A 26,343-nucleotide genomic window follows, 5' to 3' on the forward strand; every position below is an offset into this window, starting at 1 on the left:
TTGGCCAGTGGGCTTCTGGGCGGCCGGAAGAGGCCAAATCTGGCAGACTTGCCCACTCTTCCGGCTGTCTCGGGAGAATTGGCAAGTATGGGAAAAGTTATAGGAACACTTTTAAAATGTATTTGAAAATCCACAAGAGAATGTGCCCATGCCACTGTAATTCTATCTGGGGTAATAGAGCTGGTTCCCAGGAATGTGAGTCACCTATGAGAGTGGTACCTGCGACGGGTGTGGTTCATAGGATCGAAAGTGTCTAGGTCGACCACTATTGGTCGACAGTAACTTGGTCGACAGGGTCTCTAGGTCGACATGATCTAGGTTGACAGGTCAATAGGTCGACATGAGTTTTTAATGTTTTTTTGTGTTGTTTTCTCCGTACAGTGACCGGGAACCCCAATTAGTGCACCGCGTCCCCTCGCATGGCTTACTTCGCTCACCATACTTCAGGCAGATTACCGCTCCCAATCGTAGTCCACGTGGATCATTAAGTATGAAAAAGTTCTAAAAAAGGAAGAACATATGAAAAACTCATGCTGACCTTTTGACCTGTTGACCTAGAATATGTCGACCTAAAGACCCTGTCGACCTTGAAATCCTGTCGACCTAGAGTCCGGATCCCCCTGTGGCACAGTGATTTTCAGAAGGACCGATAACTCACTCACCCAAAGTGAGAAAAGTGGAAACAACTGTTTATTTATGATGAGAGGGGCGCTAGTTAGATGTTTATACTAAACATAAATGTTTTAAGACCTGCTCATGCATAAAGGTTGCACTGTGTATATTCAGATCTGGGTCTGCCATGTCACTGGCACTGCCCCAAAAGCCACAGTATGTTTGACATACTACAAGCATTTGGTGGAGTCCAGGGAGGCCACACGGGGGGGACTGCCAGAACTAGCTTATTGGATCCATACATACTGTATAAGGGGGCCCACACATGTCCAGTCAGTGGAAGGAAGTGCTGCATGGTCCGCAAGTAAGAGATAGATGTGACAGCAAGGGGTGGGTTTGACACATGCCAGAAACAGCACTGAGCCACCAGGAACAGCACTGAGATTTAGCGGGGGGTGGAGTTGCGTGGTGCATGCTAGGAACAACACTGACATTCTGCATGTGGCAGGGCTTGTTTAAAAGAGGAGCAGCCGCAGATGTACAAGGAGAGTTTCTGTGGTCTGAGTCTCGAGTGGCACATGAGTGGGGATGGCTGTCTGGCATGGAACATTAGGTTGGCTGGTTGGAGGGACACATTAGGGGGGCTAGTTGGAGTAATACATGAGAGGAGCTGACTGAAAATACACATGAGGGGGGCTGACAGAAGTGACACATAAGAGGGGGCTGGCTGGAAGGACACATGGGACTGGCTGGAGTGACAGATCAGTGGGCTGGAGTTATACATGAGGGGGCTGGAGTGACACATGAGGGGGCTGGAGTGACACATGAGGGGGCTGGAGTGACACATGAGGGGGCTGGAGTTTATTATGCAGAGCTGGCTTTTTCATTGTATTTGATGCAGCGCTGGCTTTTTCAATGTATTTATGTTGAAATATTAGGGTGATTGTTTTGTTGGTCCCGGGCCACACAATTTCTAACCTGGTGGAGGCAATGGGAAGCATCCAGAAAACTGCCCTGTAGGCAGAGGAGACTGCAGCACTCAATGGCAACAGCCTCCCTGGACCCCCCACAGCCCAGCACAAAGCAGAGTGTGCTGGGTTAGGGAGGGTTGCCGTGGCTGGCTGAGAGGTAAGAATGGGGGGAATGAGAGGTTAGCGGGGAACCCCGCCAACAATCCCAGGCCTGGGTATATAGAAACTGCCCCCACCCTCTTGGTGCCACTGCCAATGATGCAAGCAAAGAGGTAATAAACTCCAGCAGATCCAATGTCACCAAACAGCCCAGGACTTAACCAGTGGTGATGTTTATTGAGCAGTAGTACAGTACAGCCAATCTCACAGTTACATACTCTCAGGATCAGAATGAGCGTCGATAAAGTGGAACAAATAGAGCACCAGCCTGGGTAGCACCAGCCTGGGAAGCAGTGCTTTTTCAAGTGGGAACGGTGTGGCTTGGGGGCGGCAAGACTTCGTAGACCTCAGGGTCTGTGGGAGCTAAGTAGAACACATGTGTTCCACTGTGGCTCTCTAGTATAATGACAAAATGGCTCCACACATGCACAGAAGACCAAGGGGTGGCCATCTTGGTAGTGTACTGGTGCCTTCCTGAAGGAGCATTACGGAGACTGAGCAGCAGTGATCTCCATATTTCAACAACGAGGACACACCTGCATTTGATCATTTTGGCTATATGAAGGGACAGATGTCCTGCTTTGAGAAGCCACATGTGAAGATAGGAACATATTTATTTATTAACAGTTTCTTATAGAGCGCAGCAAATTCCGTTGCGCTTTACAATTGGACACAATAATAAAACAAAACTGGGTGATAACAAACAGTCATAGAGGTAGGAGGGCCCTGCTCGCAAGCTTACAATCTATGGGGAAATAGTCATTGATACACAAGGAATGGTGCTATCTATTGCATAGTTGTTCACCAGATTGCAAAAGTTCTTGGTGGGCTGCATGATATCACATCACAGCAATGATGAACCAGGGTCAGGAGGAAGGGAAAGTGAAGAAAGAGAAGATATGTGAGGATATGTGTGGACTGTACAGTGGGGATATAATTGGACAGGAAAGTTTATGAAGGTGGAGTGAGCGGTTCTGGAAGTTGATAGGCTAGTCTGAAGAGGTGAGTTTTCAGGGAACGCTTGAAGGTTGGAGACTAGGGGAGAGTCTTATTGTGCATGGTAGTGCATTCACCAGAGTAGGTGCAGCCCGAAGAAAGTCCTGCAAACACAGAAGTAATACAGCTTGTAAACCAGCCTTGTCAGATAATATTTGACAATTGTTTCATTAGATAAGGGAATGGCTAGAAATACCTCTGGAAAAACAATTCTGAGTTTAATCAAAGCGTTAGACGGGAGTGTAGGAGCATTCCGAGCAATGCAGCAGAAGCTGACCCGACACATGTTGCATTGGATATGTGAGCTTCATGTAAGCAATAACCATCTATATCTTTCTCAGCTACTGTACATTACTGAAAAATGCACTATATACTGTATAGTTTAAATAGAAGATCTCTGCAGCGTTTTAAGTCTAAGAACATTATTAGTCAATGCAGGTTAGTGTATTCGGGATTTGTACCCACAGTGATAGTCAGTGACCTTAAGTGCATCCAATGATGATCTGTTCCAAGAATCTCATTTTCAGATTCATCAACAATCACTTTACCACTGAGCCATCTTTTGATATTACTTAGTTTATTTAAACCATAGACAGACATCTGTAACGGCAGCCGAGCGTCGCGTCTTATTGCATCAGCCAGTCCTCATCAAGAACAGTTGAATTTGATTGAAATTCATCCTGAACAAGATTTTCTCTGATTAATATTAGCTGGTTTTCGGGAACTCGAGTTATATGCAATCATAGCATCTTCGTCAGCTGCAATTCAGGAGAATACACAATCATTTTTTTATTTTTTTTAAGACGCGGCTGTCATGTTATCTTTTAAAATAATTTTTATTTCAAGCTCAAATTTCGGATTCTGCAAATAAACAACATTTTAGAGGCTATTTAAAAATTATTTCGGCGGTGGGAAAGGCCAAATTCATAGATTGTGTTTGCATTTACCCTGTTACAATCTTACGAGCTTAATAAAAGCACCGTCAATGTCAAAATATCTCTACAAATGTGACTGTGGGATGCATCTACATTTTAGATCCTTTGCTAAACATTTCAATTTAGTAAAATCCTTCAATTTTCCATGCTTCCTTTCATGATAAAACAATATTCCGTGCGCACAGCAGTGGGGATAGGCTGTCGGCTGCTTTTTCCTTCAGACAGAGGGATGTGTTTGAAGTTCATTGGGTTGAGTATAAAACGTAATTGTTTCTTTTTCAAAACAGTTTTTGTTTTTAAGACTCCTCAGATTTGGTGAATTCACAGCCTGCAGGCCTTGCGCTGCACTGCTCGCACAGCAGAGAGCGTAACGCGGAATTCCAAATCAATATCTGCTAAGAAATACTGCAACTTGGAGACATTTGGTAAAAACATTATTTACTAACAGCTGGGCTTATAAATGAAATTGTTTATGAGTTTAAATACTGATTTTGAAGTTTGTCTGGCTGCTTCAATCCAGATTAGGGTGGTCAATCTTGGGCCATTTTTTCAATCCTGGGTAATGGGACTGAAAAATGGTCAATCCCTGGATTCCTGGGATACCCGGTATTGGTTTGTTTCTATGTCAAGGCCCCCCCGCCTCCCCTGCACCGCCCCTCCCCGCACACATAAATCACCACCATGGTACCTGCGAGGGTGAGTGGATAACGTCCTCCGGTTTGGTGAGATCCGTGTGGCGGGTGGCTGGCTGCACAGTGTGACCTTTGACTTCACAACACGTTGTGCAGGGGGATCCGGGAGGAGGGAGCCAGATAGTATCTGAGCCTCCTGAGGACGCTCAACGCTGCCCGGCATTAAAAAAACAAAGCATCGCCTGATCCTGAAATCCCCGGGATTGGAGCTTCCAATCCCGGGATTGATTCCCGGATCATTTTTGGCCTAAATACCCGGATCCCACCAATCTGGAACCCGGGATTGGACACCCTAGTCCGTATGTCAGCTACAATCCAAGGACTAGGGGTGAGCACTGGCCACCGTCCATTAAGCAGGTACCCCATCCAGTGGGGAATTGTTATCCTGGTTCTCCTCCACCAAGGTCATAGCATAGTGGGAACTGGACCAGTCTTTAAAGAAGGAGCTCCCAGCTGGACTTTCCATGTGGACAGGCTGACTGGGATTCAGTGCTCCTGTTGGACTAGTTCAGGATCACAGTGTTGGCTATAGAAGCTATCACAGGTCTTGCTGTTGTGTTGACCAGCCAAAGGTAGAGGACATGGAGCGTGTTCCCAGCCCCACCAGCAGGAGGAAGATGGTTATGGCTCATCGACCTTAGTAATAGCCTTTTAAATTAGAGTTCCTAGATTTTCTCACCAAGAGAGCTGTCCTATGCTGAATGTGCGTGCAATGAGTGGTGTGACACATCGCACTTCTAATATAAGATGCTTGATGCATCCCACTCATGGATATTTTTGATTGTAGAGAGAGGCACTGTTAAATCTTTCCATTTGTTCATTTAAGTAATATCCAAACTCATGGAGGAGCCAGGTACAATGGGGGGGCACATACAGTATGTACAACATTTTTCGGTGGCAACCAATACTGATGGCTCAAGACAAGCTAAATAGAAGCCTGATATCCTCACAATACTTTTATGTCATCTATTTAATTATATACTAAACACCGCTGGCTTACCACCAAGACCAGGCTATTGTGGCTATTTTATAGATAGATAGATATAGATAGATAGATAGATAGATAGATAGATAGATAGATAGATAGATAGATAGATAGATAGATATGGTGATTAATCACGCCCCAAGGGGCGCTCTTCACACCGTTGCAAGGGGCTACACCCCTTTAACCCCAGCACGCCTTTCTGGTGTTCAATATATGTAGTATATGATGGAGTATCACCAGCGTTATACACACAGTCACAGAGTCACAGATCTGGGCAAATATATAGGAGATAATATTCGCGGTTGAGTCACATTATTATGACCACCCGCTTAAAGCCAGAGTAACCGCCGCGTGCAGCACGGACAGCAGCTAGAAGGGTGAATTGTCGCTTTAGACACACGTCTGGTAGCCCCCTGGTTCATTAAGACGGTGAGCTGCTCCACTGCTCTTTTTATTCGCAATGGCACCATTTTTCCAGTCATGACCTTCACCGCAGCAGCACGCTGACAGGTCACAAACTGCGCTGTGCCAGAAATACCGTCACCCTTGGCCCGAAAGCAGATACTCATCTCTTTTTTGCAATTCTAACAAATCGATGCTTTTACTCAGGACAGCAACAAGTGTTATGTGTGCAGACGGCCTATCACGCACCGTATATACCCACCACGCCAGCGCACGACACGTGACGTACTTCATGGGCTGCACGCTGCTGACGTCACATGTAGGAGGTGGTTATAATAATGTGACTCAACCATGTAGGTATAATGGGTTCAGGACATGTCTTGAAGACAAAACTTTTCCAATTACATAACAACCACTTAATGCCTCTTTGGGTGGTAAGGAATATAATAAAATGTACAGTATATAGTTATCCAACTGTCTTTGCATAGACGCCATAGAAACAAATGAGATAATAGTTAAATTAATAGTTATAAACCATCTGCTCCTAACATACAGGTAAAGCTCGGTGTGCTGGCGTACACCAGCGGTTAATCCCCAATGTATTGTAGATATATAGATGTTGCCAGATCAAAAACCTAGATTTAAATGAAAGCAAATGGATGTTATAAGTATGCGCAATAACTTGCATAGTCAATCATTCTTATCTGAGTATCGATGATTTTGGGTCAGTTGGCAGTAACAGCATATGGAAGTGAGTTCATTAAGGGGTATTCTGCACCAGGGGTGTAACGAGGGTGGATCTGGTGGAGCGCATGCTCCAGGTACCAAAGGAGTTAGAAGGTTAAATGCAGCTACTTTCATAAAGGCTCTACCATGGTGTAATGTGTATAAGGGACTCAACCACAGTGTACCGTGTATAAGGGGCTTTTCTGTGTGGTGTAATGTGTATAAGGGGTACTACTGTGTGATATAATGTGAATAACAGACACTACTGTGCGGTGTAATGTGAATTGGTACTATTCTGTGGCATTGAACTTTCCCAAATAAGCCAATATTTATTTATTATTACCAGTTATTTATATAGCGCACACACATTCTGCAGCACTTTCACATTCACGCTAGGGTTCATTTTTGTTTGTAGCCAATTAACCTACCAGTATATTTGTGTATTGTGGGAGGAAACCGGAGCCCCCGGAGGAAACCCACGCAAGTGCAGGGAGAATATACAAACTCCACACAGTCAGGACCATGGTGGGAATCGAACCCATTACCTCAGTGCTGTGAGGCGGTAATGCTAACCATTACACTGTCCGTACTGCCATTCCCCTATATTGTTGTGGGCACCCAAAGGAAACTTTCGCTCTGAGCCCCACAAAGTCTAGAACCGGCACTGTCTGTTACCAATTTGGGATTTTTAAATATTGTTTCTTTTCAAATGTAACATGTCACCACATGTTGGATAGACCCCCAATTCAATACAGGGATGGGGGGCACCAAAACATACACTTGCTCCAGGCAACATGGCGCCTAGCTACACCACTGTTCTGCACCTAAATATGAATTTTATTTTTCCATATAAAGTCATTTGAATAGGTTGTTAATAATAAAGCCAGCTAAAGAAAAAACAATATTAATAAATATTCTGAAAACATAAATTATTTAGCAGGGGCTTCTCACCTTCTATGTTAATGAATAATAATAATAATAATAATAATAATAATAATAATAAGTATTATTATTATTATTATTATCATTATTATATGTTGTTCTTAGAGTGGGGGTCTAATAAAATGTCATTTTTTTATTTGGCGTCAAATTGACTTGCATGCTAAGGCGTGACTCAAATAATATAGATATTAAAAGTAATTAACCTTAGTACTTCTGTTTATCAGGAGTCACGTGTCATTCACTTCTCAAATGAAAAATGTACCAGACAGTAGATACCTCTCCTGCGTGAATCAACATGAATCCCCTTTTGTATTCACATCACACCCGGAAACACGATACAAATAAGACAATACAGAAGCTCCATATATTCATACGAAGGAATTAGATATTATGCACAGTTCCAAAGGCAAGTAAAGCTGAGACAATCCTGTAAAATCCAATTTCTGCTTTACCTTTATGTTGTTTGCTGGATTCTGTTTAGCTCCCTCCGTTGTGTGATAAATATTGTATGCTTTCACTATCATTTTATTTTGAAATGGATGAATAATCAAATAGGCTTTGGTTATATGTAGAAAGCAAATAAGATTTGATACAGTGACTGATAAACAGTCGCATATTATTGTGATGTTTCGCGCTAAAAGTACAGGTTTTTTTTATTGGTTTTATTTGAATTTTTCCATTATAAAAAAGGGAGCTGGCTGCTCCTCCTGCCAAGAGATTGTGGAAGCTGTTACCAAGCAGCGGTCAGAGTGTTAGGACATTCACTGGGTTAGACAAAGTAGCTATTCAGAATATTATATAATGTAACAGTCTGTAATTATCTGTATCCATGTGACTACACCAACCTGTAGCCAATCAGAGCATTCTCATTCCTGAGCCTTTAGCCAATCACAGACTTACAACATTCAGGGGACTAGATCAGGATTTAGCTACGTAATCATTACTTTAGAACATTCACAAGACTAGACCATTTACAGCTACTCAGGGCATTAGCAGGACTACAGAACATGTATCCCATCAGAGCTTTAGAACATTCAAAAGTCTAGACCAACCTGTAGTCCAGGGATTGGCAAGCCTTGGCATTAGTGTCATGAGATGGCACAGGAATATGTTTGTGTGGCACCTGTAGGGTCAGTCCGACTACTAGGTGTGGTGCGTTCCTCCTCAACTCCTACTCAACATCCTTCCCTCAGAAACGAGACCTGATTTGTGTGCTAGACCCTCTCCAAACTGAAGAACCCAAGCATGGCCTGCTTATGCAGTTATTCCTGAGCCTCTGCTGACTGAGCCCTGCCCCAATCTGGTCAGCTCGCAATCAAACAGTAGTACAAAATTCGGAAACATGTCTTCATCTCCAGACTACATATTAGAAAGATAATCTGAGCAAACTAACTTTAAAAAGGTAGGACAGTGAAGTCACTAACATTTATGGTCTCGGGCCAAAGCTAAGCTCTGTGTCCCGGCACCTTGGTATCTTTCTAATAATTTTGTAAATATTTTGAATGTTGGTGGTGCTCCAGAAACTTATTTCGGTTTGAATGTTGAATTTGAAATCATCAATAGTATATCAACAATATTAACTACTTTTACCATCGATGGGGGAGAACCAGATGGGTTCCTGCCATCTATGCTAACAGATACCAAATTTTTAAAAAGATATTAAATTTCTCTGACGTCCTAGTGGATGCTGGGAACTCCGTAAGGACCATGGGGAATAGCGGCTCCGCAGGAGACTGGGCACAAAAGTAAAGCTTTAGGACTACCTGGTGTGCACTGGCTCCTCCCCCTATGACCCTCCTCCAAGCCTCAGTTAGATTTTTGTGCCCGGCCGAGAAGGGTGCACACTAGGGGCTCTCCTGAGCTTCTTAGTGAAAGTTTAGTTTTAGGTTTTTTATTTTCAGTGAGACCTGCTGGCAACAGGCTCACTGCATCGAGGGACTAAGGGGAGAAGAAGCGAACCTGCCTGCTTGCAGCCAGCTTGGGCTTCTTAGGCTACTGGACACCATTAGCTCCAGAGGGACCGAACACAGGCCCAGCCTCGGAGCTCGGTCCCAGAGCCGCGCCGCCGGCCCCCTTACAGAGACAGAAGCAAGAAGAGGTCCGGAAAAATCGTCGGCAGAAGACATCAGTCTTCAACAAGGTAGCGCACAGCACTGCAGCTGTGCGCCATTGTTACTCAGGCACACTTCACACTTCGGTCACTGAGGGTGCAGGGCGCTAGGGGGGGGCGCCCTGAGCAGCAATGTAAACACCTTGGCTGGCATAAATACACCACATATAACCCCCAGGGCTATATGGATGTATTTTAACCCCTGCCAGAACTCACCAAAAAGCGGGAGAAAAGGCCGCCGAGAAGGGGGCGGAGCCTATCTCCTCAGCACACAGGCGCCATTTTCCATCACAGCTCCGCTGGAAGGACGTCTCCCTGACTCTCCCCTGCAGTCCTGCACTACAGAAAAGGGTAAAAAAGAGAGGGGGGCACTAATTTGGCGCAGTTTTGATACTAACAGCAGCTATAAAGGGAAAAGCACATTTTATAGTGGTATTCCTGTCTATATATAGCGTTCTGGTGTGTGCTGGCATACTCTCCCTCTGTCTCCCCAAAGGGCTAGTGGGGTCCTGTCCTCTATCAGAGCATTCCCTGTGTGTGTGCGGTGTGTCGGTACGATTGTGTCGACATGTTTGAGGAGGAAAATGAGATGGAGGCGGAGCAATTGCCTATTATAGAGTTGTCACCCCCTTGGGAGTCGACACCTGAGTGGATGAGCTTATGGAAGGAATTGCGTGACAGTGTCAGCTCTTTACGACAGACAGTTGACGACATGAGACAGCCGGCTACTCAGCTTGTGCCTGTCCAGGGGTCTCAAACGCCATCAGGGGCTTTAAAACGCCCGTTACCTCAAATGGCAGACACAGACACGGATACCGACTCCAGTGTCGATGATGAGGAGACAAACGTGACTTCCACTAGGGCCACACGTTACATGATTGAAGCAATGAAAAATGTATTGCATATCTGTGATAATACAAGTACCACTAAAAAGGGTATTATGTTTGGTGAGAAAAAACTGCCTGTAGTTTTTCCTGTATCCGAGGAATTAAATGAAGTGTGTGATGAGGTGTGGGATTCCCCCGATAAAAAACTGATAATTCCTAAAAGGTTATTGGCATCGTACCCTTTCCCGCCAGAGGATAGGGCACGTTGGGAAACACCCCCTAGGGTGGATAAAGCGCTCACACGCTTGTCTAAACAGGTAGCACTACCCTCTCCTGATACGGCCGCCCTAAAGGGAACCTGCCGATAGAAAGCTGGAGAATATCCTAAAATGTATATACACTCACACGGGTGTTATACTGCGACCAGCAATCGCCTCAGCCTGGATGTGCAGTGCGGGCCTGGCGTGGTCGGATTCCCTGACTGAAAATATTGATACCCTAGATAGGGACAGTATATTACTGACTATAGAACATTTGAAGGAATGCATTTCTATATATGCGTGATGCACAGAGGGATATTTGCCGACTGGCATCAAGAGTTAGCGCGCTGTCCATTTCTGCAAGAAGAGGTTTATGGACGCGGCAGTGGTCAGGTGATGCGGATTCTAAAAGGCACATGGAAGTATTGCCTTATAAGGGGGAGGAGTTATTTGGGGTAGGTCTATCAGACCTGGTAGCCACGGCAATTGCTGGAAAATCCACATTTTTACCCCAGGTAGCTTCTCAACCTAAGAAGACGCCGTATTATCAGGCGCAGTCCTTTCGGCCCCATAAGGGCAAGCGGGCAAAAGGCGCCTCATTTCTGCCCCGTGGCAGAGGGAGAGGAAAAAGGCTGCAACAAACAGCCAGTTCCCAGGAACAAAAGCCCTCTCCCGCCTCCGCAAAGTCCTCAGCATGACGCTGGGGCTTTACAAGCGGACTCAGGCACGGTGGGGGCCCGTCTCAAGAAGTTCAGTGCGCAGTGGGCCCACTCGCAAGTGGACCCCTGGATCCTTCAGGTGGTATCTCAGGGGTACAAATTGGAATCCGAGACGTCTCCCCCTCGCCGTTTTCTAAAGTCTGCTTTACCGACGTCTCCCTCAGACAGGGAGGCAGTATTGGAAGCCATTCACAAGCTATATTCCCAGCAGGTGATAATCAAGGTACCCCTCCTACAACAGGGAAAGGGGTACTATTCCACACTATTTGTGGTACCGAAGCCGGACGGCTCGGTGAGACCAATTTTAAACCTAAAAACCTTGAACACTTACATACAAAGGTTCAAATTCAAGATGGAGTCACTCAGAGCAGTGATTGCAAACCTGGAAGAAGGGGACTATATGGTGTCTCTGGACATCAAAGATGCTTACCTACATGTCCCAATTTACCCTTCTCACCAAGGGTACCTCAGGTTTGTGGTACAGAACTGTCACTATCAGTTTCAGACGCTGCCGTTTGGATTGTCCACGGCACCCCGGGTCTTTACCAAGGTAATGGCCGAAATGATGATACTCCTTCGAAGGAAGGGAGTCTTAGTTATCCCTTACTTGGACGATCTCCTGATAAGGGCAAGATCCAGGGAACAGTTGGAAGTCGGAGTAGCACTATCTCAGATAGTGCTGCGCCAGCACAGTTGGATTCTCAATATTCCAAAATCGCAGCTGATCCCGACGACACGACTTCTATTCCTAGGGATGATCCTGGACACAGTCCAGAAAAAGGTGTTTCTCCCGGAGGAGAAAGCCAGGGAGTTATCCGAACTAGTCAGAAATCTCCTAAAACCAGGCCAAGTCTCAGTGCATCAATGCACAAGGGTCCTGGGAAAGATGGTGGCTTCTTACGAAGCAATCCCATTCGGCAGATTCCACGCAAGAACCTTCCAGTGGGATCTGCTAGACAAATGGTCCGGGTCGCATCTTCAGATGCATCAGCGGATAATCTTGTCACCAAGGACAAGGGTGTCTCTCCTGTGGTGGTTGCAGAGTGCTCATCTTCTAGAGGGCCGCAGATTCGGCATTCAGGACTGGGTCCTGGTGACCACGGATGCCAGCCTGAGAAGCTGGGGAGCAGTCACACAGGGAAGAAATTTCCAGGGCTTGTGGTCAAGCCTGGAGACATCACTTCACATAAATATCCTGGAGCTAAGGGCCATCTACAATGCTCTAAGCCTAGCAAGACCTCTGCTTCAAGGTCAGCCGGTGCTGATCCAGTCAGACAACATCACGGCAGTCGCCCACGTAAACAGACAGGGCGGCACAAGAAGCAGGAGGGCAATGGCAGAAGTTGCAAGGATTCTTCGCTGGGCGGAAAATCATGTGATAGCACTGTCAGCAGTGTTCATTCCGAGAGTGAACCGTTGGGAAAAACCAAAGGTGGACATGATGGCGTCCCGCCTCAACAAAAAACTAGACAGGTATTACGCCAGGTCAAGGGACCCTCAGGCAATAGCTGTGGACGCTCTGGTAACACCGTGGGTGTACCAGTCAGTGTATGTGTTCCCTCCTCTACCTCTCATACCCAAGGTACTGAGAATCATAAGAAGGAGAGGAGTAAGGACTATACTCGTGGCTCCGGATTGGCCAAGAAGGACTTGGTACCCGGAACTTCAAGAGATGCTCACAGAGGACCCGTGGCCTCTACCTCTAAGAAGGGACCTGCTCCAGCAGGGACCCTGTCTGTTCCAAGACTTACCGTGGCTGCGTTTGACGGCATGGCGGTTGAACGCCGGATCCTGAAGGAAAAAGGCATTCCGGATGAAGTCATCCCTACCCTGATCAAAGCCAGGAAGGATGTAACCGTACAGCATTATCACCGTATTTGGCGTAAATATGTTGCGTGGTGCGAGGCCAGGAAGGCCCCTACAGAGGAATTTCAACTGGGTTGTTTCCTGCATTTCCTGCAAACAGGACTGTCTATGGGCCTAAAATTAGGGTCCATTAAGGTTCAAATTTCGGCCCTGTCGATTTTCTTCCAGAAAGAACTGGCTTCAGTTCCTGAAGTTCAGACGTTTGTCAAGGGGGTACTGCAGATACAGCCTCCTTTTGTGCCTCCAGTGGCACCTTGGGATCTCAATGTAGTTTTGGGGTTCCTAAAATCACATTGGTTTGAACCACTCACCACTGTGGACTTAAAATATCTCACATGGAAAGTGGTAATGCTGTTGGCCCTGGCTTCAGCCAGGCGTGTCTCAGAATTGGCGGCTTTATCCTATAAAAGCCCTTACCTAATTTTTCATACGGACAGCGCAGAATTGAGGACTCGTCCTCAATTTCTCCCTAAGGTGGTTTCAGCGTTTCACTTGAACCAGCCTATTGTGGTACCTGCGGCTACTAGGGACTTGGAGGACTCCAAGTTGCTGGACGTAGTCAGGGCCCTGAAAATATATGTTTCCATGACGGCTGGAGTCAGAAAATCTGACTCGCTGTTTATCCTGTATGCACCCAACAAGCTGGGTGCTCCTGATTCTAAGCAAACTATTGCTCGTTGGATTTGTAGTACAATTCAGCTTGCACATTCTGTGGCAGGCCTGCCACAGCCAAAATCTGTAAAAGCCCATTCCACAAGGAAGGGGGCTCATCTTGGGCGGCTGCCCGAGGGGTCTCGGCTTTACAACTTTGCCGAGCAGCTACTTGGTCAGGGGCAAACACGTTTGCTAAATTCTACAAATTTGATACCCTGGCTGAGGAGGACCTGGAGTTCTCTCATTCGGTGCTGCAGAGTCATCCGCACTCTCCCGCCCGTTTGGGAGCTTTGGTATAATCCCCATGGTCCTTACGGAGTTCCCAGCATCCACTAGGACGTCAGAGAAAATAAGAATTTACTTACCGATAATTCTATTTCTCGTAGTCCGTAGTGGATGCTGGGCGCCCATCCCAAGTGCGGATTGTCTGCAATACTTGTACATAGTTATTGTTACAAAAATCGGGTTATTATTGTTGTGAGCCATCTTTTCAGAGGCTCCTCTGTTATCATGCTGTTAACTGGGTTCAGATCACAGGTTGTACGGTGTGATTGGTGTGGCTGGTATGAGTCTTACCCGGGATTCAAAATCCTTCCTTATTGTGTACGCTCGTCCGGGCACAGTATCCTAACTGAGGCTTGGAGGAGGGTCATAGGGGGAGGAGCCAGTGCACACCAGGTAGTCCTAAAGCTTTACTTTTGTGCCCAGTCTCCTGCGGAGCCGCTATTCCCCATGGTCCTTACGGAGTTCCCAGCATCCACTACGGACTACGAGAAATAGAATTATCGGTAAGTAAATTCTTATTTTTTTTCTTCTCAAAGGTGACCAGACTCAGAGCTTAGCTCCACACCAACACCCACAAAGCCATGCCCCAGGCTCTGACTGGCCCACAAATCTCTAAACCCTAAATCAGGGATGGCCATCAGTGGGTGAAACCATCAATGGTTTCCTTGCAAATGGTTTCACACCATCAAGGTCATCAATCAATGGTTTGATCGATGGTCATCCGTATCCAAAAGGAAAAAAGATTGCCTACTCTTGCTAGCCACTCAGAGCATTAGAACATTCAAAGGACTAGGCCAACCACAAAATAATTATAATATTTGCAGGACTTAATAAACCTGTATCCAAGCAGAGCACTATGAAAGTCCCAGATATACCCTTTACCCACTGAAAGGAACCTCTTTATAAAACAAATATTAAGATAAGCACTTCACACTGCAAAATAATAAAACTCTACAATTAGTAACTTGCAACTCATCTCTCGTTATGTAGGTTAATGCAAAATGGCAGCCTGGATATGTTACAGTGAAACTAGATGCATTATATTTATTTCTTAAGTGCTACCATTTAGTTTTTTAACAGATGAAATTAATAAAATGTTGTGGAGATATTATCATTTTTTTTTTTAAATACAGTGTAAACAAAGGATGCATCTCCCTGGTGATGCTACATAAACTGGAAGCAGCTGTATTAATTTGTAATTAAGGGAGGGGTCATCTGGATAAAAAAACACACTCGGAAAAATGCCCAGGTACACTGCTGGAAGACAGTAAAACAGCTCATGATGTCATAATGGGGCTTATATTTATATTATACACAGCAGGGAGTTTATTTACTAAAGGTTGATTTTCATTTATTAAAATCAATCTCTGTCGATATTGGGTTCCAGAGCCTGAGGCACACATTTATATTTTTTATATTAATTTTTAAAAACTAGTACATGTGTGTTTCAGTCCTGAATTACATAGATTTCGATTGGTTTTCATCTATTTGAATTAGATAAACCTTTAGTAAATATAACCCCATGCGTTATTTTTTGAGGGCCTTAAACTTGTTTTTCAGCACAAGTGTGATTTTTTGACCCAATTTTGCTTTGGTTCTTCTGCCCTTTAACGGTGACCGCAGGTTTGAAGTTCAAGACAGAGATCACAGCTAAAATATGTTACAATAAACTATAAATTCTTGCCTGTTTGAGCTTAGATGGCTACATTTTATAGTAGACTGCATTTAACATTTTCTTTGAACAGTGAACATTATCGTGTTAGAGCTGGACGTTAAAGTTTGATGATTAGCCGGAAAACCATTAAAGTGACCATATAATGTAGCCATTTAATCTTGAACAAGGTCAAACATGTTTGGACAGGCTAAAACATTCTCAAAACAATTTGTCATTGTTAAAATTGAGTACAAACTGGAAATCTAAAGTTTTAGGATTTATTGCACTTTTTAGGACTATTTCGGCAAATCCTTCCAGAATACATTTAAAAAAAATTCCAGCAATACTAATTAAAACATGATCATGTAATATGTGTGTGATTACTACAGGTGCTGTATATCTGGATGGCAAAGACCCATGTTGAGAATTCACCCTCTCAATCTCATGGTAAGAACTAATCTCAGAAATTATTTTTCCTAACGCATCTGAGATCTGAATTCTTGCTCCTATCAGACCATATAACTACATGCTCTGCAGAAGATTGAAATTAAATGTTGTTTGTGCTTTTCTGATGATCCAACAACACAATGCATATTACAGTTTTGTAAAGATATTTTTATTTTATCATCAAGAGACAAATTACTTGTCTACTGAAGGGAAATAATTGGATCATATTCAAGTGACAAATACATTTGCAAATGTACCTTCAAAGCTTAATCAACTAAGATGCACTAGACATAAAGTTGAAATGGACGTTTAATACAAGCTGTAATATTTGTAACGGCCTTTGGGGGTCATTCCGAGTTGATCGCACATAGCAACTTTTTGCTGCCTGTGCGATCAACTTGACGACGCCTATGGGGGAGGGATTTTTTGAACTAGACCAGGGTAACCGTTACTTACCCTGTGCGATCGATTCAGCGATGCAGGTCCTGGAATTGACGTCAGATATCCGCCCTCCAAACGCCTGGACATGCCTGCGTTGGACTCACCACTCCCAGAAAACGGTGAGTTGCCGCCCCGGAACGCCTTCCTGCTGTCAATCAGGCCAGTGATCGCTTTCTTCGTTCTTCTCGTCGTTGCCCGGCGTCGGCCATCGTCGGGTAACGACGTGCGTGCTCATTGCGTCCACCACGCAGATGCAGACCCGACCCACCACGCAGATGCAGACCCGACCCATTCGCACCACTGTGTCAACCAGCAGCGTGCGAATGGGTCGGGATGACCCCTTTGTTTTGTAATACTGTATAACTCGGGATCAAAGTCAAATGACTATTTGAGCACATTGATAATGTAAAAGCTATTTTTTTTGATACATGAGGGCCTGTTCTGAGTCATATACAATGCCAATATTCACTCAAAGGGTCGATGTTTTTCAACTGCACATGGGTCTAAGGCCCTCATTCAGTAAGGATTGCAATTGCAAAGCTGCTCGTATGATCGCGGGTCCATTTTTGGCTGCTGAAAACGGCCTGTGATAGGATACCGCGATAATGACCATCATTCATTAATTGCGACATCTGGCTGTTTTTATCAGGTGAAAACAGATCGGGGCTAATTGAATACCGCCCTTTGGCTTCACGTAAAAAATAACAAACACATCCAATAGGAAAATCATAACTTACAATCTTAATGAACACACTGTGTCTAATTGTTGGAATGAATCCCCATCAGTCCAGATCGTGTGTACACACTGGGGTGATGCTAATGAAGGTCGAAACAAACATGTTCCGTTCTTCATTTGCATACTACAGGATGCTAGCGACAACGCTTGGTTGGACATGCAGAACATTCAACCAAGCGCCCGTTGCTAGTGACTGCGGGAACACGCAACTCCCCATCCACACTAGTGATGTGCACCGGAAATTTTTCGGGTTTTGTGTTTTGGTTTTAGATCCGGTTCCGCGGCCATGTTTTGGATTCGGACGCATTTTGGCAAAACCTCCCTGAAAGTTTTTTGTCTGATTCGGGTGTGTTTTGGATTCGTTTTTTCTTTTTTTACAAAAACCCCTCAAAAACAGCTTAAATCATAGAATTTGGGGGTCATTTTGATTCTATAGTATTATTAACCTCAATAACCATAATTTCCACTCATTTCCAGTTTATTCTGAACACCTCACACCTCACAATATTATTTTTAGTCCCAAAATTTGCATCGAGGTCACTGGATGACTAAGCTAAGCGACCCAAGTGGCCGACACAAACACCTGGCCCATCTAAGAGTGGCACTGCAGTGTCAGACAGGATGGGCAATTTAAAAAATAGTCCCCAAACAGCACATGATGCAAAGACAAAAGAGGTGCACCAAGGTCGCTGGATGGCTAATCTAAGTGACCCAAGTGGCCGACAAAAATACCTGGCCCACCTAGGAGTGGCACTGCAGTTTTCTAGCGAGAGGATGAGTGCTTTCATCCTCATGTGAATCTGAACCACTAGCCATGAACATAGGCCAGGGCCTCAGCCGTTCCTTGCCACTCCGTGTCATAAATGGCATATTGGCAAATTTACGCTTCTCATCAGATGCTTTTAATTTTGAGTTTTGGGTCATTTTACTGAACTTTTGTAGTATACTTGACGACACAGAGGTAGAGCAATGGACTACTGTACCGTACTGCTATATATATACTGGTGGTCAGCAAAATTCTGCACTGTCCTCCTATAATATAGTATACTGCGCACAACTAAAATGCAGCACAGGTATGGATGCATAGTATACTTGATGACACAGAGGTAGAGCAGTGGACTACTGTACCGTACTGCTATATATATACTGGTGGTCAGCAAAATTCTGCACTGTCCTCCTACTATATAATACTGCACACAACTAAAATGCAGCACAGGTATGGATGGATAGTATACTTGACGACACAGAGGTAGGTAGAGCAGTGGACTACTGTACCGTACTGCTATATATATACTGGTGGTCAGCAAAATTCTGCACTGTCCTCCTACTATATATACTATGCACAACTAAAATGCAGCACAGGTATGGATGGATAGTATACTTGACGACACAGAGGTAGGTAGAGCAGTGGACTACTGTACCATACTGCTATATATATACTGGTGGTCAGCAAAATTCTGCACTGTCCTCCTACTATATAATACTACACACAACTAAAATGCAGCACAGGTATGGATGGATAGTATACTTGACGACACAGAGGTAGGTAGAGCAGTCGACTACTGTACCATACTGCTATATATATACTGGTGGTCAGCAAAATTCTGCACTGTCCTCCTACTATATAGTATACTGCGCACAACTAAAATGCAGCACAGGTATGGATGGATAGTATACTTGACGACACAGAGGTAGGTAGAGCAGTGGACTACTGTACCGTACTGCTATATAATACTGGTGGTCAGCAAACTTCTGCACTGTCCTCCTACTATATACTACAATGCAGCACAGATATGGAGCGTTTTTCAGGCAGAGAACGTAGATATTTTCAGCACACTGAGCACAGATATTTGCAAGCACACTGAGCACAGATATTTGCAGCACACGCACACTGAGCACAGAAACGCTGCACGTCCTCTACCTATCATCTCCAATGCATGAGTGAAAATGGCGGCGGCGCGCGGCTCCTTATATAGAATATGAATCTTGCGAGAATCCGACAGCGGGATGATGACGTTCGGGTTAACCGAGCAAGGCAGGAAGATCCGAGTCTGCCTCGGACTCGTGTAAAATGGGTAAAGTTCGGGGGGATTTGGATTTCGAGGAACCGAACTCGCTCATCACTAATCCACACATATCTTGGCGACATCACTCTAGTGTGTACCCGGCCCAAGCCTCAGGCTGTGGCATCCCTCACGTGGCAGCTTGGTGTGTCTCTTCCTTTTATTACAACTAGGGGCCCCCGTGTCATCCCCCAGTACCTTGGCCCCTGTGTATGAGCCACGTCCTATTCCTTCCCCCTGTGTGAGCCATGTTCCGTTTTCCCTGTGTGAACCATGTCCTCCCTTTCCTCCTGTGTGAGCCATGTCCTCCTTCCCCCTGTGTGAGACATGCCCCCCCCCCCCCCCCGATTTTTGGGGTTTATACCATTTAATTTGTTGTGAGTACCCACTGTTGCTCTCCCGACACCCATCTCCACAGACAGTGATGGCGCATCAGTCACCCTCCACTTTGTATGCTGTCTCCAGTCTTGGCCAGCTCCCCAGTACAGCCAGCTGCCAGGGCCGCGGTCGGATGTCACATGACGTCCATGACCACACACAGCATAGCCGCCTGAGCACCGAGTCACAGAGGGGGAAGCGCCGCGATGATGCTGATCGGCGATCCGTCTCTGCTTGGTGGTTCTAGACCTTTAGTTAAGCAGGAAGCAGCCAGGTGCCCCCTTCAGGGCTGGAGCCCGGTGGCAACTGACTCCAGTGCCTCCAGGATTGCAACCCCTGTAACTGCATTAATTCATAAACTGTCATTGCCCCCATAATTTATTAATGAATCCCTACGAAATATTTACCTTATATGTTTTTCCTTTCTTACTTATTCTTGGTTCTTGGCATAAATGGATACTCCACGTGATAAAGATAAACTCCTTTGGTACTTTGGTCTCATACACCCTCAGCGATTCATAGATAAGAGACTGCTTCTGATTTTTACTAATAGCCGGACTCAGTCTAGCTGAACTCATTGAATAAGGATAGTGAGAGACTGTGACTTCTTTTATAACTTTTCTCATTTTTATGTGTTTAAATGTTTTTATTACCTTTACTCAGAGTGCACCTAGAAGATTGCTTCCCGGCAGGGGCTCAACTGGAGCATCATTTATATTCAAATTCTGTTATATACATCTGTGAAACATATCCAGAATACACCCATATCTCACACAGGACACTGCAAAACTCTAACCCATGCACTCATTAATTATTGCCATTCTCTCCTTGACTGGTCTTCTCGGAACCAACCTTCTGCCCCAACAATCTATTTTGGATGCAGCTGATCTTCCTCACCACATGTTCCTCTGCTGCTCTGCTCCCAATGCCTACATTGCTTCTTGTATTTTATTTCTGTTTACACATAAGGATGTGAAGCAATCTACACCAACATACATATATCTTTACTTATTTCATAATGTCTCCCAGCTTGACCCCTCCAATCAGCTGAAGACCTGCGTCTTTCATCCATGCACATTACCTGCTCACTGTAACGGTTTCAGGACTTTTATCAGGCTGCACCCACTCTGTGGAATGTTCTCCCACACATAATTGACATATTTCAGATACCGTTGGATCTGCGGCACGTAGCGCAAAGTACCGATGTTTGGTACTATGCTCATGGACTGGACCCCTGGGGGCAGGGAGGGGCAGCAATGGCCACCGATTCCCAAAATGGAAACAAGTTGCCACTGTTTTGGGGAAGCGCCAAGACCTGGACCACTGACGGAAGATGGAGATTTCCTGGCCTGTTTGTAGGAACTCCGGTGGCCGGCTTGCGAGACCTTCATGGGTCGTGCAGCCTGCCGATGGTGTTGCATACAATTCGATGCTGCATCCTAGGACATAGCACTTGATCACTAATGCATGTAGGAGGCGTGATGTCTCTTGCTACATTACCATATTAGTGGATCGCTGCTCCTTTCAAGGAAGCAGCGGAGATGCTTTCTCCAACCACATCTAAATCAGGCTCAATAAGACTTCCCTCTAGTCTCCAAGCCTTCAAGCATTCCCTGATATCTCTCATCTTAAGACAAGCTTTACAAATTCCAGAACAACCAATATAACCTCCATACGCTATTCTTCCCAATGACCTCCCCTCTATACAGTCCACGCATAACACTACATATGTTCTCTTTCTACCATCACTCATCCCGCTGGCCCTAGGCCAACATTGCTGTGTTTACCTTTATGTATATATGTTTTTAGTCCCAATTGTAAAATGCTACTGAATCTGCTGGTGCTATAAAATAAATGTTTATGAAGTGATAGATAAATAAAAGAGAATGCAAAGTTTGTCCCATTTTCTAAGTATACTTAGACATAAGTCCTCATTGATGGTGGAGAACTAAAGAGTTGTTGTGGGGAAGAACAAAAGAATATGATGGAGGGTGCTGTCAATGGGCGCTGGTGCAGAGGGTGGTATACCCCCAATAAGTGGAAATACAAAAAAAAACAAAAAGCACCTGCGCTCTGTTGCTATATAAGGGGTATATCCCCCAATTGGAATAAATAAATAAATTAGAAATTGGTAATCAATATAAAGAATGGTAGGTTAAGTTGAATTAATATACTCAATTTAATCAAAAATTATGTCTAAAAACACAAGATGTCTTTCACATAAAAACACCTCAATAAATGAATTAATAGGTCAAAGAACATTCACAAAATCCCTTAGGATAAATATATATCATACTCCAGGCTAGAATTCCCTACAGAATAAAGTCCACATTGGCGGATAGAAGTATAAGTGAGTGGTAGAGTTCAATTAGTCCCTTTTAAGCACAAGGTGCAAGCTTTTCCATGCAGGTAGGGATATCTCCAATCTCACCGCAGGTGGTAATGTCCAAAGGAGAGAGTCCAATTGGTGCCGTCCGGGTAAAGTTGAAAAGAGAGTTCTCCAATTTCATAGAGGGGATAATTGTGAAGTGTCCAGCAATATCGCCTCAACGCGTTTCGCTGGTGTTGACAGCCAGCTTCCTCAGGAGTGAAGGGAAGTGTTGTGGGGAAGACCTGGTCATGCATCTTCACGCATACTACGACTGCACCTGTTAATGTACTTTCTGGTGCCATTTGTTGCATTTAAACAATCGTGAACCACAAACCTAATCAGCAGTAGCAACGGCCGCCTTTAATCCTCCCTTTATGGGAAATGTAGCAAGCCTTGAAGAGGACTAAAGTGGAGAATTTCCCCAAATCAACTTAGGTCATTTCAAACCTGTTTCTGTGACATGACGTTATCACCGTACAGGCGTACACCATGACAAGTTAGGGGTGAATGTCAGCTGACGATGTGCCCTTTAGACGCAGAAATCTGATCACTCTACACACCTCAACGTGTGACCATGTTTCCACCAACCTCGCCATCTTAAGGCCCCCACACATGGTACGATTTTTTAAACAATATTGCCGTTTTCAACCAATTGGATTGACAAATTGTTTAAAAACTATCCGTGTGTAGGCACAATAATGATGAAATGCGCGTTCCTGCTGGTCTTTGATTGTGGATGGTAATCTCTTCAACATGGACACACATAGGGGGTAATCTCTTCACGATTTGACACACATAGGGGGTCATTCCGACCTGTTCGCACGCAGTGGTTTATCGCTGCGGTGCGAACGGGTGCGGAATGCGCAGTGCGCGCGTGCGACGTTGCCCAGCGACAGGGGTTGCCGGGTTACGTCGCGTATTGAGAAAGAAGCAGTCGCAGAGCGGACCGCAAAGAAGATAGACAGGAAGAAGGAGGACCTGGGTGTTACATCAGCGTTTCCAGCCGTTTTTGGGGAGTGGATTTGGAAACGCAGGCTTGTCCAGAAGAACGGAGGGCGGATGTCTGATGTCAAAGCCGGCTCCATCATCGCAGGGATCATTGCACAGGGTAAGTATGTCCAGGGCTGGTCTACTTGTGCTTGAAATTTTTTTATCTTAGCAGGGCTGCACATGCGATCGCAGCTCTGCTAAGCTAAAATACACTCTCCCATAGGAGTGTACTAGTTGATCGCAGCAGCAGCAAAAAGTTGCTGGCTGCGATCAACTCGGAATGACCCCCATAGTTACATATGTATGCACGATGAATGATGTCATGGACTACGAACGATTTGTCGCTACTTTTCCTTGCCACTCCCCTCCTCCATTTTGCTGTCAAACGACATATCGTTAATGATTTGGAGTCGTTAATGACCCATCTATATAGTTTGATCATTTGTATAATCGTTCCATGTGTATGCAGAATATGTCCAGGAGGGTTCAGGAGTTCAAGGGAAATCATTAACGAGACTGGATCATTACCTACATCATACGGTGTGTACCCACCCTTGCAGCTGATGCTGGGACATTATGACTGAAATGAGGAGCAATCTAATGGCCAAGAGGGCATGGGCAGATTTAGGGGTGAGGGCACCCATAGGTACAACAGTAACAGCTGCCCCCACCTACCTAATTTTATTATTTTTATTGACTGGTTATAAGCCCTCATCTGATGATAGCAAATTTAATATGGTATAGTACAGTGGAAATATTTTGCCGTTACTGGTACATTTCAGGCTGATAGTACCAACACAAGCATCCAAGTGCTGCCCCCAGAAAAGTGCCGCCCCTAGGCACGTGCCTCACGAGCCTCATGGGAAATTCACCCATGCTTGAGGGGAAGCAGCGGTCTACCTGCTCTGCCCTGGCGGGGAATGAGAATTAAACAGAGAACATTGCACACGTGAGAGTTTTTGTCACCTTACTTTTTGAACCGCCCTCGTATTTGATTTATTTATGCTGTACTTTTTCGCTTTATGTTTCAGAAATAACCTTTAGTGCTTCATCGTTTAACAATCATCAGAAAGAACTGAAAAAAATAAAAATCCCTGTGTCCTACATTTTATTACGGTTTTGATGCTAACATATTATGCCAACGTTACCCTGCAGATGCAACCTACCAAGCACACATTGTCCTTGACCTCAAATCAAAGGTTTTTTTCTTTTATTCTTTCAATTGAACATTTTAATTAAAAAAAGGAAGGGAACAATGACACAGCAGCACCTAGAACTTCAGAAACTATTACTCTGTGCGCGTCCTCTTTCTCTGACAATGTAATCCAAGTTCATTATGTTTGCCCTCCTGCGACTTTAACCTGCTAGGGTCAGGAAAGCACTCAAAGTATTGACGGGTCAGGAGGCCTAATGCATCTTATTATATCTAAGGCAGTATGAAAGCCTTTTAGTAACATTAAGAGAATACATTGAACTCTATATAATAACTGTAAAATGCAAAACGCTGCAAAAAGGCAATAAAGTCACTGTCATCATTTGACACATTATAACTTATATTCTTTTTCCACTTCTAGATGCTTTTAATTTATTGACTTTTCATGCCATTTGCTAAATGCATTTCTTTATATTCCCAGCGTTTTGTTTTGTATTTACATTCTCAGTTGTTTATTGCAGAAAGATACAGTTGCTGACTGGATACAATTGCATTCATTACAGATAATACAGAAAATGCAATAGAGAATAAATAACTGTGCCTGATTATATATATGCATTGCTGAAAACACAGAAGGAATGAAAGCAATGAGGCAATGGTCGCAATGCAGGTAGTTCACAGAGATGAGTGATTTTCTTTTTTTACACTACATGCACCATGCATGAATTCCAGTTGTGTTTGTACAGAGTCGCAGTTGCAATTTCAGAGGCATGCATGGAAAAGTAGATTGGAAATGTATTGGGCATTCCTGAGTGGTGACTGGGAGGTAGCTACTCATATCCACCACTGGATGGCACTGGCATAACTACCACCCTCGCAGCCAAGGCGGAGGCTTTGAGGCGCAGGGCTGCAGGGGTGCTGCCAAATAGTGCTGCGTGTGACGCCGGCAAGGAGGGTGCAGTGCGTGCCTCTCCTGTGTCTCCAGAGGTGGCATGTCTGTCAAATGAAGCACCGGTTCGTGAGCCAATCAGAGCTCGCGGACCGGCAGCCAATCAGTAGCCGCAGCTGCCAGTCCACAAGCTCTGATTGGCTCATGAACCGGCGCTTTTTTTGACAGCAACGCCACTGCCGGAGACACAAGACTGACACAGGAGAGGTGTGCGCTGCGCCCATCTTCCTGGATTCATACAGGCAACACAGCAGCGGTGAGCGGGGGAGCGTGTGTAGCTGGCACTGGGAGGGCATATATGGCACTTTGGGCATATGTGTATCTGGCACTGGGGGGCGTATTTGGTACTGGGGCATATGTGTATCTTGCACTGGGGGGGCATATTTGGCACTTGGGGCATATGTGTAGCTGGCACTTTGGGGCATATATGGCAATCGAGGTATATGTGTATCTGGTACTGTGGGGGCATATGTGGCACTGGAAGCATATGTGTATCTGTCACTGGGTGGCATATTTGGCACTGGGGATATATGTGTATCTGGCACTGGGGGGGCATATTCAGCACTGGGGCATATGTGTATCTGGCACGGGGGGCATATTTTTCACTGTGGGCATATGTGTAGCTGGCACTTGCGGGGCATATGTGGCAATCGGGGCATAAGTGTATCTGGTACTGTGTGGGCATATGTGTATCTTGCCTTGGGGGGCATATTTGGCACTGGGGGCATATGTGTATCTGGCACTGGGGGGGCATATTCAGCACTGGGGCATATGTGTATCTGGCACTGGGGGGCATATTTTCACTGTGGGCATATGTGTAGCTGGCACTTGCGGGGCATATGTGGCAATCGGGGCATAAGTGTATCTAGTGCTGTGTGGGCATATGTATATCTTGCCTTGGGGGGCATATTTGGCACTGGGGGCATATGCGGTTCTGGCACTATGGGGACATATTTTGATCTGGCACTGTGGGGGATTATCTGGCACTGGAGGCACACCCCTAGCAAATAGCATTACCCC

This window comes from Pseudophryne corroboree, chromosome 8 (genome assembly GCF_028390025.1).
Source record: "Pseudophryne corroboree isolate aPseCor3 chromosome 8, aPseCor3.hap2, whole genome shotgun sequence".
Lineage (NCBI taxonomy): Eukaryota > Metazoa > Chordata > Amphibia > Anura > Myobatrachidae > Pseudophryne > Pseudophryne corroboree.